The 16,611-nt window shown below is 38.8% G+C and overlaps 1 protein-coding gene across 1 annotated transcript in view; it reads right to left on the bottom strand.

Annotated features, from left to right (window-relative positions):
* Positions 1-16,611, bottom strand: part of LOC122803898 (protein SIX6OS1-like) — a 2,044,062-nt gene that overhangs the window by 1,804,196 nt on the left and 223,255 nt on the right. The gene's annotated exons all lie outside the window — the stretch shown is intronic.

Consider the following 16,611-nt stretch of genomic DNA (forward strand, 5'->3'; position numbering starts at 1 on the left):
ACCTTGCACTACTGCCTCTTTGATTCCCGCTGGTTCAAGTGGCCCTTTAGGTGGTTACAACCTTCCTCCTGGTGGTTTGCAAGGTAATGGCTCTTTGTTTGGGAATGTTTCTGCGCATAACCTCCTTGCCAATAACACTCTTGATAACACTAATAGGAATGGAGCCGCTATTACAGGCACTGGTACTATCGGTGCCCCTCAACTTGGTTTACAACAAGGGTCCTGAAGCACTGACTCACCTATTGGTACTGCCTTTATGCCAGAATGGGCAAAGAACCTATCTGCTTTTTCTTTTAATGATGTTACACCTGTGGGCGTACCGGCGACAGATGCACCTGGACAAGGTAATCTTCTTGATAATATTACTTTGAACTTAAAGGCACTTGATGCTACATTGTTAAAAATTAAGAAACTCCAGCTGGAGGTCTCGTACTTCCAACAGTGCCTGAATGAAAAGATCATTCCTAAAGGACTGCGTAGCACTTTTACCCCTACTGGCTTATTTTTTGACAGTCATTTTTTGTCTGAACTGGAGACTTTATTTAACAAACAGGGGGCTGAACTTCTTGAATTAATGATTAGGAATTATTCCAATCATATCACAGCCCTTTTTGATGAAGCCTCTAAACTTGATGACACAATCAAAAATGATACTAACTTTTTTAGGTACAAATTCGATTACAATCGAATTTTTTCTAGCATTGACTCATTACTTGTGAAATTAAAAGACAATAAGGTTAAAAAGCTTTCGAGGGACAAGTTTGCTTACCGGTCCAATCAGGCTTACCCAAACTTGTCCAAAAAGGTTGCCATCCCTGCTAATTCTAATGGGAACCACCATACATTGGGTAACACTGACAATGAAGCTTTTGGTCAATCCCCTTCGAATGCAGGCCCTAGTAATGATGGGCATGGTGAAGGGCACGAACAGGGTCCTAGAAGAAGCAACAGGATTAAATCCTTAAACAAGAACAATAACACAAATCACCAGAAGCCTTTTTTAGGGAAGAAGGGCAATTGGCATCAGAGGAACAGGAAACGGAATTGATTCATGGTTTGATTCCGCCAATAAGCAACTTACCGGGGGAGAAACCAACACCCGTTGTATTGTCAAACAACAAAGGCGATTTCCACATTTACAATTTTACTGATGTCATCATTGAGGAAGAGCTCATTGAATTATTGGCAAAAGGCCTGAACTTCGTTCCAGATCACAAATTCAAGCTTGCCAAAACATTAATGGACTTGAAACTATTTGTCCGTAAACTAAATCTAAACGTTCTTTTCAGCAATGAAACACCTGGAGAGGCATCTAAGTTAAAGTTAGCAAGCACCTTTAACCCCCCCTTGCACCCTAACCTCTACACATTTGAGAAAGCCTGTGAACTTGACTTTAGACACCTGGCTAAAACTTGTAGTAGAAATGGGGATAATATGAATATCTCCCCCGCCCAGGTTATGGCTTTAAACAAGATTTGTAGTATGGCAGTAAGGGTTATTAAACCAGACAAGGGAGGGGGGTTGGTCATCTTTGACCAGGTTGAATATGTGTCTAGAATGTTACGAGTATTAGACTCTACGGCCTATGAGAGTTCTTCATTAAATGAAATGAACGGCACTTACAATAAAATAAAAGGATATTTTAGGGATCTTTACCTTGAGGGCAGGATTAATATCGACACTTACAACTTTATCGATATTTCATACCCCAGGGTTCCTGTTATGTTTGGGATCCCTAAAATGCATAAGAGCATTACTGATCCACCTATGCGTGCTTTGATCGATGGAAGATCTTCGATCACTCACCCTTGTGCTCGGTTCATTGACAGTATCATCAGTAAATATTTGAAGTCCATTCCTCAAATTTGTAAGGACTCGTGGTCATTTTTGTCGTTGATTAATAATGTCCAATTTGACAAAGACCTTAATTTTTTGACCATTGATGTGGTCGATTTATATACTTCAATCCCACATGAAGAGGCAGTTGAATGGATTGAACTTATGCTTAAGGAATGTGGAGCCTCGAATAATGACATCTACCTGGTCACATTCCTTTTGGACATTATCCTTTCTTCCAATTTTTTCCTTTGAAGGAGAATACTTTCTTCAAAAGAAAGGTATAGCAATGGGCTCGCCCTGTGGTGGCAGCGTCGCCAATTTGTTTGTTGCTTACTGGGAGAGGAAGTACCTCTTTAACCATCCCTTCTTCATTGAATGTTCAAGAACATATACCCGGTTCTTGGACGACATTTTTATTCTGTTCAAAGGAAATGAGGACACTGCGTCAAAACTTGTCGACCATATGAATGCTTCCACAGAATTCTTGAAATTCACGTACCACTTTTCATGCTCAGATATCGATTACCTAGATGTCCAATTAACAAAGGACTTAGATAATCAAAGATTTTGTTCTACCATCTTTAGGAAGACAACATACTGCAATTCATTTTTGCATTTCACTAGTTGTCATCCTTGGAAGCAAAAGCGCTCTATCGTCAAGGGACAACTGGTCAGGGCGGCACGCATGTGCAGCACTGACGTTGCCTTTGAAAAAGAGTGTCTTCTTTTGGTCGACATGTTTTTGAATAGAGGTTACCCTATTAACCTGCTCATTGACCTCAGAGATGAGGTCTCTTCTAAACGTTTGAATGGGTTTTATTTACCATTACTATCATCTGTTGAGCGGGATTTGCCATCTGTCTCTCTAGACCCCACTTCTGGGGTTTTTGGGGATGACCCAGTGGAGTCTAGCATTAATCATGTGCCCCTCCACTACAAGACTAACTCCAACTTTCCCATGGCTTTCATTTCCCCTTTCAATCTAAATTCCGGATACTTGTGCTCCATCATACGTAAAAATTGGTCCTTTATCTCCCATCCTGGTTTAAACCACAAACTGGGTTTGACTCCCTTGTTTATCTATAAAAGGGGTAACAACTTAAAGGAATTATTGCAAAGGAATAAAGGTCTTGATTCGATGGTGAAACATAAAGGTACATTCACCTGCGGCAGCTGCAAGTGATGCAGACACCTTAGGGTGGGTAATTCGTTTTCCATTGGTAGGAGGAAATTTTCAATCAACCATAAGATCAAATGTACCACTAGATCTATTGTATACATTGCCTTCTGTGAATGTTGTCCCGCATTTTATGTGGGAAAAACGGACAGACGGTTCTGTGAGCGCATTTACCAGCATGCGTACGCCATCAAGACTAAAAGAAGCGATAATGCCCTCTCTAAACACATTTTGAGTAACGAAGGGCATAGCTTTCTTTTTATGGGAATTGACAACATCAAATCAACTATTAGAGGTGGTCCCCAATCCTTAATGTTAGAAAATTGTGAGTTGGAGTGGCAGTTACAACTGGATGCTTTCTCCTACCAGGTTTAAATGATAACTGCAACATCTCATCTATTCTAAAATATAAAAGTTATATGAGGTAATGTGCGTTTATATTTGTTTTTTGACATTATTAGTTAGAGGGTTTGGCACTTTTCCAGTTTAAATTGCTTAACCATTTTATATTACACACCTTATATTACACTAACTAAGGGGTCCCCTATTTCAGGACACCCTTTTACCTTGCATTTTGAAGTATGGCAATTATATACCATATTTACTTTTTTAAAAAAACAGGTATATGAGTCATTTTTTAGGGGAATTGTGATATTAAGTTTGTGTGTAGACTGAACCATTGCTTGTCCTGTTAGGCATTCATTAGGGGCAATGTTTTATACGATGTTACATTGAATATTAAACACATGATTGTTTCCTCACTATGGGGAAATAGGACCTACACACATTTTTTCTTATGTTGTATGAATGTTTTTGTTTTAAACATTTCTTTTAAAACCAGGAGTATTCAGGCTTACCTGCCTGTAACACCTTGTTTCTTGAGGGGGTACTTGTTACCTTTTAAACAATTTGTTGCCACCATTCTTGCCGATTTCGGCATTTATTTTAAATGTTACATGTGCATACTTACACTTTTAAGTATTCGTTGATTACTTTTTGATAGGCACTGTTACATGGCTTGACCTAACCTGCGTTTTTGCGGGTAATATCTAGCCTTTTATAATGTGTTGTAACTTGCACCTTTAAATGGATTTTGCTTTTTGGAGGAAGTGACATCATTATGTGTTTCCTATTAACTCTTTTTTAAAAACGAGTACACCTTTTGAATTTTATGCTGATGAAGCTCTCGTTTTGACAAGGGCGAAAAACGCTGTTCTGTTGGTTTGAATAAAGTGCGTTTTCATCTCTCTGACCGTTTGGCTTTGTGTGACACCGTCTGGTTCTACTGGTTGTTGTTTCTGTTTTTTTAAAACACAAACTGAAAATAAAGAATGGTGAGCTGGAATAAATGTGTTGAGTGCTTTCAGCATTTAATAAATATAGAACTTCATCAGAACATATAAAGACAAATTGTCAGTTCAATTTAAAAGCTACATTAAAATCAGATGGTAAAATTCAGCGAATCAAGTATAAAAATAATACTTATGAATGAAATAAAGCACATTCCTATTATCCAATAGAAATTTAGATATTCCGTGAATAAATAAAAATACCTATAATAAGACAAAACAAGAAAAAAAACAAGAATCGGACAGGTGCAGCAGTCATATGTAGTACTAGTAAATATGATCCTTGACCTAAACTATAATAACTAAAAAAGTAAAAGTTAAATATCTCTTGATCATAATTTTTGTGCCAACAAAAACCACTTCAAATTAATGTACTTGTTAAGACCTTTAACATATACTCTCCCTTATTATTTGGAAAGAAGACTGGGAGGTTGATAGTTTGGTTAATGTTGGACTCTGACACCACCTTAGAAAGAAAGGAAGAACTGGTCTGTAAGGATATTCTATCCTTATGAAAAAATCAAATAAGGGGGTTTGGAAGACAAGGCCTATAATTCTGATACTCTACGGGCAGAGGTAATGGCTACTAAAAAAATAGTTTTTCAGGTGAAGAATTTTAGTTGACACCTAGCTGAAGGTTCAAACGGGGATTGAGTAAAATTTTGCAAAACATTATGCAAATCCCAAGGAGGAGTGGGGCCTTTTAATGGGGGTCTAAGTGGAGAAGTTCCTCTTATAAAGGATTTATAAAGTTTGGAAGATGCTAAAGAGAAAGTTATTTACTCCTATATGAAAAATGGAAATAGCAGCTAACTGAACTTTTACAGTGGACAAGCTGTTACCTTCAGTGAAAATTGTAGCTAAAAATTCAAGAACTTTAGCCACTGGTGCTAAAAAGGGATCCATATCATTTTGCTGTGCCCAAATGACAAATCTTTTCCATTTAGGTTTGTAAAGTTTCCTAGTGTAAGCTTTGTCAGATGATAAAAGGATGTGATGGGCAGAGGAAGAGAGGCTTGACTGTCTAGTGATCAATGGAAATGGAGAAACCATGAGATCAACTTTAGGCCTAGAATATCCGGATGATTCATGTCTGTCGGGTGAGACAGTAGGTCTGGAGTTGGATCCAGAATCCATGGAGGCCGGAGGAGATGAAGTCAAAGGAAAGAAAACCAAATCTGAAGAGGTCAATAAGAGGCAATGAGGATAACTGTGCTCTTCAATCAAGATGCTTTCTGAAGAAATTTGAGAATTAGAGGTAATGGGGGATAGGCATAAAGAAGACTGACGGGGGAAGAAGAGAGTCCCTCGGTGACTCCCCCAGAGAGGGCATCAGGTCAAAGAACCTGCTGCACTTGTTGATGAGGGGAGATGCAAAGAGGTCGCAGCATGGCAGTCACCATCAATGGAAAATGTTTTCCACAACCTTCATATTGCGGGACCAACTGTGAGGCATTAGAATAGACCTGCTTAACTTGTCTGCAATGACGCTGGATTTCCCCAAAATGTGTGTTGCAATCAGAAAACAATAAGATGAGATTGCCCATTGCCACACTCTCATAGCTTCTTGACAAAGAAGGTAAGATTTGGTTCTCCCTTGTTTGTTAATGTACCAGACCACTGAAATATTATCCTTCTGTATCACAATAGTCCCGGTGGGGAGTGTGTCTTAAAAGGCCTGTAATGTTAGGAGGACAGCTCTCATTTCCAGAACACTGATATGCATATTGGCTTCTTCGAGGAACCATGTGTCTTGGACTGCCTTTCACAAAATGTGCCTCCCACACATACACACACACACAATTTGGGAAGCGTCCATGGTCACTAGGGCCTTGGGCTGGGAAAAAAACAACGGAATGACCTTTTACCTGATCAGAGTGTATCCACCATGGAAAGTCATTTTTGCAAGCCTCTGTTATTTTGATCTGATTGGATAAAGGTTTGTGGAGAATGGACGTCTGAGTTGTGAGTGTCCACTGAAGGATCCTCAAATCAAAGTCAAAGTAAACTTTACTGTCATTCAGATCAACAAAGGCAATGTATCACTGGATGAAATTTCATTGCTTCCAGCTCATGTGCATTGAAAACAGTTTTCATAAGAGGGGAAGGAAGCACATAATGGAAGAAATTCTAGACAGTACAGATGTAAATACACACATAGATAACTTGCCCACCACCATTTTTAAGATAGGATAGCAGTATAGCGTAATTCACAGTTTCCATACTTGTGCAAGTAATAGTAAAGTTCAGATTGCATAAATTAGATAAATCAAATAATTTAATTCTATGACAGTAAAGACAATCATATTGCACTTATGATGTTCTTATGAACTGAGGAAGTGTTGACATTGTTAAGGTTAGTTGTCCAATAGTCTAATCACTTGGGAAAGAAACTATTCCTGAATCTTGATGTTCTACATCTGATGCTTCTGTATCATTTCCCTGAAGACAGGAGGTGGAACAGTCCATGTGTGGGATGATACTTGTCCCTTATTAGTTTCATGACCTTGCCATAGCATCTGCAAGAGTAAAGGTCCTGTAAGGACTGGAGGTTTGATCCTGTGATTTTCCTGGCCTGCTTTACAACCTTCTCTAATGCCTTGTGATCTGCGTATGAGCAGTTTCCATACCAGATTGGGATGCTGTTAGTCAGTATGCTTTCGACTGTGGCCCTATAGAAGGTGATGAGGATGTGGGAGGGGAGGTTTGCTCTGTGTAGTCTTCCAGTGGAAGTGGAGGCATTGTTGGCTCTCTTTACAAGGCTGGAGGTGTTTGTTGCCCAGCTTAAGTCATTTGAGATGTGCACCCCTAGGAATTTGGTGCTTTTTACCCATTCCGCTGCCATACCACTTATGGTGATGAGTGTGTGGGACCCTTGCTTCCTCCTGAAGTCAACAATGATTTATTTTGTTTTGTCAACATTTAGAGCTACTTTGTTCTATGAGCTACTGACAGCACATGATGCTGCCTTCAAGTCTGGAGATAAAGATGCCCTGAAAGTTGCCAGGGCCAACCTGTACAAGGGAGTAAGAGCAGCAAAATGTGTTCACAGGCTAAAAATGCAAAAAACACTTCACAGATCAAAAGGACCCTATGCAACTGTGGAAGGGTATCAGTCCATTACTGATTACAATTTGTAAATAATATGGTTAATATGGACTTTCTACACAAACTTAACCCCTTCTTCAACAGATTTGAGGAGACAAACAACACCTCACCAAAGAAACTACCCATAGATGGGGATGCCGCACTGCTATGTCTCAGCTTAGAGGCAGTCTGAAAGAACCTAAGAAAAGTTCAATCAGGTAAAGCAACAGGTCCTGACATGATTCTGGGTCATCTACATAAGGACTGTGAATATCAACTGACACCTGTTTTCACTGATATCTTCATCGCATCTCTCAGACAGGCTAGTGTACCAAGATGCTTCAAGTCTGCCATCCTCATTCCTCTGCCAAATAAGTCATCCCTAGTCACATGAAATGACTACCGACCCATTGCACTCACACTGATGAAATGCTTTGAAAGGATGCTCAAAGAGCATATATCATCTTGTCTGCCTGCATCTTTTGATTCTTTACAATTTGAGTACAGACCAAATCACTCCACTGCGGACAATATATCCCTAGCACTACATCACACCTTGAACCATCTTGAAGACAAAAATTGCTACGCACGTAAGCTGTTTATACACTTCAGCTCAGCCTTCAACACTGTAATACCACAGCAGCTATTGTCTAAACTAAGTCAACTAGGCATTGAAAATACACACTGCAACTCGATCCTCAACTTTCTGACCGACAGGCCCAAACCATTCAAGTTGGCAAGAACCACTCCCTATGCATCACCTTGAACACAGGGGCCCCACAATGTTGCATACTAAGTCTTCACAATACTGACCCATGACTGCTCTTCAAAACATCAGACAAATCACAACATCAAGTGTGCCGATGATACCACCGTGATTGGCCTCATTAGAAATGACGATGAGGGGACATACAGAGAGGAAGTGACCCAACTCACCAAATCGCGCATTGACAACAACATAGCACTAAATGTTGACAAAACAAAAGAAAACATTGCTGACTTATGATTGACGCTGAAATGGACCTCAGTGCCTGAAGGATCAGTTGAGCTGAAAGAGAAGAACTATGAATGATCTTTCTGAAGTAGAATCGAATAGTTTGGACTCTTGACAGAGGGAGACAGGCACTTATAGATACTGTATTGAGTAAGGCTCTGATGAACTCCAATATCTGTGTTGGTTCGAGATGAAATTTGTTGTGACTGATTGTAATCCCCAGGTGAGAGCATAACTGGAGTACGTAGTCTCGTGCTTGAATCAGATGATGCCTGGTAGGAGTGGTTATGAGCCAGTTATCCAAATATGAAAACACCCAGAATCCCTGCAGTTTCAAGTGAGCTGCTACTACTGCCATACACTTGATAAACACCCTGGGGGCTGTGGTGAGACCAAACGGTATAGCTCAGAATTGCTAATGACTACCTCCCAGCCAGAAGCGTAGATATCCCTCAGATCATCTGTTCATATTAATATGGTACAGATCTTGAAGGTCTATCAAGCACATCCAGTCATCCTTGTACAGAAAAGGCAGAATGGACTGAACCATGACCAAATGGAACTTTGTGTACTGAACATACTGGTTTAGTTTGCTGTGATCTTAAATTGCTCTCCAGTTCCCTGTTTTCTGTGGCATTAAAAAGAATTTTGAGTAAGTTCTGGACTTTTTCTGGTCTGGGGTGACTTCTGGATTACCCTTTTTCTAGCAGCCTGTTTATCTCTAGTGCTGCTGCTTCCTTTCCAATTGGGTGGAACATCTGGAATTTTGTTTCCTACTAATGAGGGTGGAAGGGAAAAGGGTATTATATAACCTCTGGATATAATCTTTTGCACCCAGGAATATATTGTAATCTCTAGCAAAGCTCTCTGGTACAGGGATAAATGACCCCAACTTTCTCCAGAGACGGACAATCAGGCCTCCTTTCTGGAGCACTGACAGGATCTGTCAGAAAAGGTATCTCTAGATCCCTGATTATGCAGGCCACCTCTGATATGAGGACAGTATTTTCCATTTGAATTCCCCACTCGGTCTCTGGAAGAACTGTCTCCACTTGGATCTTGGAAGGGACCCTGGGATTTTTTGAACCACATTTTCTGTCTGCCTCATTGGTCACTAGAAAAGATCTGTTGAGGGGTCGGAAAATGTACGCCCACAACAGACTGGGCTTTACCTTCCTGCTCACACCTAGAAAGTGTGTCTTTTACTTTGGGATCAAATAAGGAACTTCTGTTAACAGCAACATTAATAAAGGAAGATTTGAAGGGTTCTGCAAACTCACACAAGTACATCCAGGCATGCTTCCTGATAGAAATGCATGAACTCGCAGCCTGTGAGGTACTTTCAGCATCATGGGAAATAATACTCCCTGCCTCAGAGGATAAGGTCCCGGAAAGGGATGTGGTAAGTTCCCTAATGAAATCAAAACCTTAAAACTGTTTAAATTTGCCTGTATCGCAGCCTTGCGTTTGCACGGGTTTGTACTCAGTTTACAGGAGCTGCTCAACATTAGGAAACTTTAGCCAAAGGTCTGGAGTGCATCTGCACTGAAATCCAAGGCATCTACTGAAAAAAAAATGAAAAGTATATTTTAAGCCAGCACTGCACTTTGTTAACTGCATTTAATTGAATTACTGCTTCATTTCTGCGATTTGTGACTAAGTCCAGCTAGCCCACTTCCTTCCCAAATACCACATTCAGAAAAATCCTGACACAATGGACAGGTAGTTTCCCATCATTTCTCCTGCCAGCTTGATTGATATGGGCATCTTAACTACTTCATGTATACTAACAACCATTTACTCCTAAAGTAAACTAACACCTTATGTGAGAGATGCAAATACACTGTGGAATTAGAGTTAAGTCCCACGTCAAAACAAACTAGACATCAAACAGGTTGTCAGCACATACCTCTCATGCAGACCTCACCTTTCACACAAAATAAGGTCAAAGTACAGAAACCCACATATGCAGAGGTACTCACTAAAAGCTTATCAAAAGAACAGAGATCTCCCAAATGCACACCACCCACACTCACCATTAAGCAAAAAGAAACCACTACACATATCAACACACACACCCGTATCTCGACAAATAAGCCCCTAAGGTGAAACACATCAAATGTCTTGGTCATAGGCGACTCCATCGTGAGACACACAGATGTCTCCCTCACCAGACTGAACAAGCAGAAGGTCTTGGTCAGCTGCCTTTCAAGTGCCAGGATCCAACAAATCATGCATGCACTCAAGTCACTCAACAATAAGTACCGCTATGACTGTCATAGTCTTTTGTTGGGGTGAATAACTTGGTATGTACTTCTCTGGACTATATGAAGAGAGACATGACAGAACTCTCTGACTTTGTGTCCCAGACAGGTATGTCCCTAGCCCTAAGCAGTACCTTACCCTCACCCAGAATGATGCCATAATATAATCAAAAAAATGACTGACCAACAATTGGCTCAGCTTCTGGTTTCAGTCTAGGGGGATCCAGTATCTGTTAGCCTGGGAGGATATGGTAGACAGACCTTGCTGCTATGCTAAAGATGGTCTGCACCTGTCCCCCCTAGACTTTCGCATACTGGCAAAAGCCCTTGCCTCCCCCATAGTGACTTTTTTAGGCAATGTCAAAACAACAAATTTTCCAGCATAACAAATTCTTATCAAGACAAACTCAGAGTCATGCTGCTTAATCCTAGGAGTTTAAACATGAAACTGCACCCCCTGGAAGTACTCCTCACCTTAGATGATGCTGACATCTGTACAGTTACCAAGACATGGTTCAAGGCTGCTGAGAGCACCATGGCCGTGCAAGGCTACAATGCCTTCCACAGGTTCAGACCTCAAAATGAGTGTAAAGGAACCAAAACGGGAGGTGTACCTATTTTCATTAAAACCAAATACACTTCGAGACTGGTCAAACAGCATGACTCTCTCAAACTACTACATGTCCAATTAACTATTGTCATAGTACCATACCACATCATTGCTAGCTATAGATCCCCCACCATCAACCAGAATAGGCACACCACCTACCTCGATTTACTGGAATCCCTCACCATGCAGCCCAACACCTTAGTCATGGGAGATTTCAACTATCCTTCCATAGACTGGGACACACACACAAACAAAAATGCACTTGCCCAGAAGTTCCTAGACTATATTAATACAAATGCTCTAGTACAAATGGTCTGCTCCCCCACTAGGGGCTCTAATATTTTTGACATAGCACTCACCAACATGGGAGGGATCACTGTACTTCCCCATACATGTTGCCCTCCCTGGTTAGGTCAGACCACAAATCAGTCTTGTTTGAAGTAACTACTGGAACTGACACCCTCACATGAGCAGAAAGCATAAAATAATCTTTACCAAAGCTAATTACAGCCTACTAAGCTTCATACCATCCGCAGTCACCATCATCAAAGATCACCATGCAGAAGTGTAAGCAAATGCCCTGTACAAAGATTTAAGTAACTGCATAAACTCTGCTGTACCTGACCAGATCAAAACCAGGTCTTACTGTAAAAAACAAGCCACTGCAGTGGACTTCAAGTATAAAAATATTATATAACAAGAGGAAAAAACTGTTGTTCAAAAGCAAAAGGGATATCACTCTGCAGAGGAAAAGTTCCCTCCTAAGACTTAACAAGAAAATCAGAAATCTTGTAAATTCTTCTAAACCAAATTACAAAACTAAAATCACATCCCTAGCCAAGGATAATCATAAAGCATTCTTTAACTACATCCGAAGTTTGAAAGGGAATGTCCAGCTATGTGCCAAACTGGTGGTAGATGGGAATCACTCATACTACACCGGAAGACATCGCCAACCTGCTAGTGGACAGATTCAGCACAAACTTCACCCCCCCCATCCCCACCTACCACATCTCAAAGCATACCAGACACCAGCCCTCTGCCTAGCATCTCTAGAGAATAGGTCACCTCTGCACTTGCCAAGGCCAAAAAACACGGCCTCAATGGGACCAGATAATATCCCAGGCTGTTTACTAATCAATCTGAAACAAGACCTAGTGGACCCATTTGGAGTTTTCGTTAATCATAGCTTGAGAATTTGCTATGTTCTTGCAGAATGCAGAACAGTAACAGTAATCCCCCTGCACAAAGGGGGGCCATAACTGACCCTGGGAACTACAGACCCATAACTCTAACCAGCCCCATCTGCAAAGTCATAGAAAGAATTGTCATGGAGCTTATCAACAAGGAAATACACGACCTTCAGATGCTGGACCCAACCCAGTTTGGCTTTGTTAAGGGTAGATCATGGTTATTAAACCTGGTGGACTTCTTTGAGAATGTCACCAAATTCATGGACAAAGGCAAGAGAGTGCACACAGCCCATCTTGATCTTGCCAAGTTTGTTGACACAATTCCCCACTTTGGCATCATTGAGAAACTCTCCCAGATAGGGATTAACCCTTACGTACTAGATAGCTAGCCAATTGGGTCATTGACAGAACACACTGTCAAAATTGGTGACTTCACCTCCACCAGTAAACCCGTCATCAGTGGAGTACTACAGGGATCTGTGCAGGGCACTTACTTGTTGGCATCTATTTCTCAGAAGTCCAGACCAAAGTAGATGGCCTTTGTCTCACCACGTTCGCTGATGATTGCAAACTGGAAGCAATCACTGAGTCCCCAATGTTGTCAACGTTTTACAAGAAGGGTTAACATAAATGACTGGTGACAAAACCATGGTCTAAAACTAAATGAAAAAAATGCATTATTATTCTCTTTGGCAAAATGGAATTCCCTACAAATTACAATATTGACAGCATATCCCTGAGTTCCAACCCAGTGGTGCGAAACTTGGGAGCACAGGTTGACAGGAATCTGAACTTTGATGACCAAGTTTCCACAGTGGTAAGGAAAGCCTTCTAAGTAGTACACCTCATAAGCAAATGCATAGCATTCAGGTCAAAGGATGTTATAACTCCACTGTACCACTACGAATTCCGAAAGATATGGCAGTTTGAATGCAGGAACCAACAAACCAAACCAAAAAGCCAATAAAAGATAAAGGATAAGATGTATATGTCCACTTTATTCTCCACATGAACCAACGCAAAACACGGTACACAAGCGGTGTTAACCTAGGTTTCGTCTTAATGCTAAAGACTTCTTCAGAACAACTACCACAATCAATTTTCTAGTATAAATACTTACATTAATTGCCAATTAAATACTTAACTAACCTGCAATTAAAATAAATTGTTGGAATATAATTTAATTATTTAAAATAAAACATATAAACACTAAAAATAAGCATACAAAAATATTTTAGGCACACTAAACATTATAACACAGCTATTATAAAATTTATTTATGTTATATAATAATATATATATAATAATATATATTTTTTATATATATATATAAATATATATGATACATATTTTATATGTCCCAGGCAGATATACCAAAAGTATATATAACTATCTAACTATTAATAAACCTAAGCTTTAATAAAGGGGTCGTGCTAATATTATCATTTAAACCGGGAAATCTAGTGGCATCTAATTTTAATTGCCACATCAATTCACATACATCCAAATGAATGTCCAAGATATACCCTTGTAAATCCTTTTTTATTTGTTGAATAATAATAAATTTAAAACTATGACCCGGATATTGTTTAATATGCCTGAAAAGGGCATTAGTATTCTTTTGATGCCTAATATCAAGAAGGTGTTCACCTATCCTATCTCTAAGGGCCCTACAGGTTTTACCTATATAAAACGCTAAACATTCATTACATATGGCCATATATACTACATTTTTGGAATAACAATTAAAATGCCCCTTAAAAAACAATAATTCATTCCTCACCAACAATTTATTTTTGGTGGTTAAGATAAAAGCACAAAGGCTACATCTCCCACATTTAAAATTCCCATTGGGCCTGCATGATGTACGACTACTATTCACATATGTACTTCTCTCTAATAAATTTTTAAATGATCTTGCCTTTCTATATACATTCATAGGTAACTCCTTCAATTTCCTACTAACATTCACATCTAATTTTAACATTTCCCAATTATTCTGAATAATATTAATGATAAATTTTGTGTCATAAGTATATGTAGTTATGAAAAATAGGGAATCTTTTTTACTCTCTCTATTTTGCCTACCCTCACCCAAATATATGTTGTTAACACTACTAACAATGTTAGTGGTAACTACATCTAACTTTAATAAGGGCTGGTAAATACCATTATTTCTCTTTAAAGTAACTTCATTCTTAATACTATTAACTAAGGCAATAGGATAACCTCTTTTGATGAACATATCAGAAATAACACTCAATTCTTTATCAAATTCTTCCGTTGCATTAACCATCCTGGCCGCCCTAACCATCTGTCCCTTTACAATAGCTTTCTTTTGATGGAAAGGGTGCCAGCTGGAATAGTCTAAATATGCATTCGAAAAAGTAGCTTTCCTAAAAATTCCTGAAGACAAGAGGCCTTTTACCTTGTCATACTTTAAAGAAACATCCAAATAGGATATTTCATATTTATTGTAATTGAAGGTGAACTTCAAAAATTCTATGGTATTATTGATAAACTCCGTAAATTCAAGCATTTTCTTAACACCACCCTTCCATACAATAAAAATATCATCCAGGAAACGCGTATAATGTAATATATCTGAGAAAAATTCACTTTCAAACACATAATTTTGTTCCCAGTATGACATAATATAATTAGCGTAACTAGGGGCACAAGCTGCGCCCATCGCTACCCCTGTTAACTGCTTGTAATAGCCCCCTTCAAAGAATAAAAAATTATTAGTCAGTACAACTTCCATAAGTGAAACATAAACGTTAATCTCATCCTGTTAATAGATGCCCGTTTTTAGAAGTTGGCTTTCTAACCATTCTAAACCTACACTATTGGGGATAACTGAATATAAATTCACTACATCTATAGTAAGAAACAAGGTAGTATTAGTAATGCTGACACAATTTAGTTTCTGTAAGAAGTGCCAAGAATCCTTGGTGATATAATCAAACATTTTTAAACCCTTTTGTAAATGTAAAACGGGCATCTATCAACAGGATGAGATTAACGTTTATGTTTCACTTATGGAAGTTGTACTCACTAATAATTTTTTATTCTTTGAAGGGGGCTATTACAAGCAGTTAACAGGGGTAGCGATGGGCGCAGCTTGTGCCCCTAGTTACGCTAATTATATTATGTCATACTGGGAACAAAATTATGTGTTTGAAAGTGAATTTTTCTCAGATATATTACATTATACACGTTTCCTGGATGATATTTTTATTGTATGGAAGGGTGGTGTTAAGAAAATGCTTGAATTTATGGAGTATATCAATAATACCATAGAATTTTTGAAGTTCACCTTCAATTACAATAAATATGAAATATCCTATTTGGATGTTTCTTTAAAGTATAACAAGGTAAAAGGCCTCTTGTCTTCAGGAATTTTTAGGAAAGCTACTTTTTCGAATGCATATTTAGACTATTCCAGCTGGCACCCTTTCCATCAAAAGAAAGCTATTGTAAAGGGACAGATGGTTAGGGCGGCCAGGATGGTTAATGCAATGGAAGAATTTGATAAAGAATTGAGTGTTATTTCTGATATGTTCATCAAAAGAGGTTATCCTATTGCCTTAGTTAATAGTATTAAGAATGAAGTTATTTTAAAGAGAAATAATGGTATTTACCAGCCCTTATTAAAGTTAGATGTAGTTACCACTAACATCTTTAGTAGTGTTAACAACATATACTTGGGTGAGGGTAGGCAAAATAGAGAGAGTAAAAAAGATTCTCTATTTTTCATAACTACATATACTTATGACACAGAATTTATCATTAATATTATTCGGAATAATTGGGAAATGTTAAAATTAGATGTGAATGTTAGTAGGAAATTGAAGGAGTTACCTATGAATGTATATAGAAAGGCAAGATCATTTAAAAATGTATTAGAGAGAAGTACATATGTGAATAGTAGTCGTACATCATGCAGGCCCAATGGGAATTTTAAATGTGGGAGATGTAGCCTTTGTGTCTTATCATAACCACCAAGAATAAATTATTGGTGAGGATTGAATTATTGTTTTTTAAGGGGCATTTTAATTTTTATTCCAAAAATGTAGTATATATGGCCATATGTAA

The sequence above is a fragment of the Protopterus annectens genome, chromosome 6.part0 (genome assembly GCF_019279795.1).
Source record: "Protopterus annectens isolate FY-2018-M chromosome 6.part0, PAN1.0, whole genome shotgun sequence".
Classification (NCBI taxonomy): Eukaryota; Metazoa; Chordata; order Ceratodontiformes; family Protopteridae; genus Protopterus; species Protopterus annectens.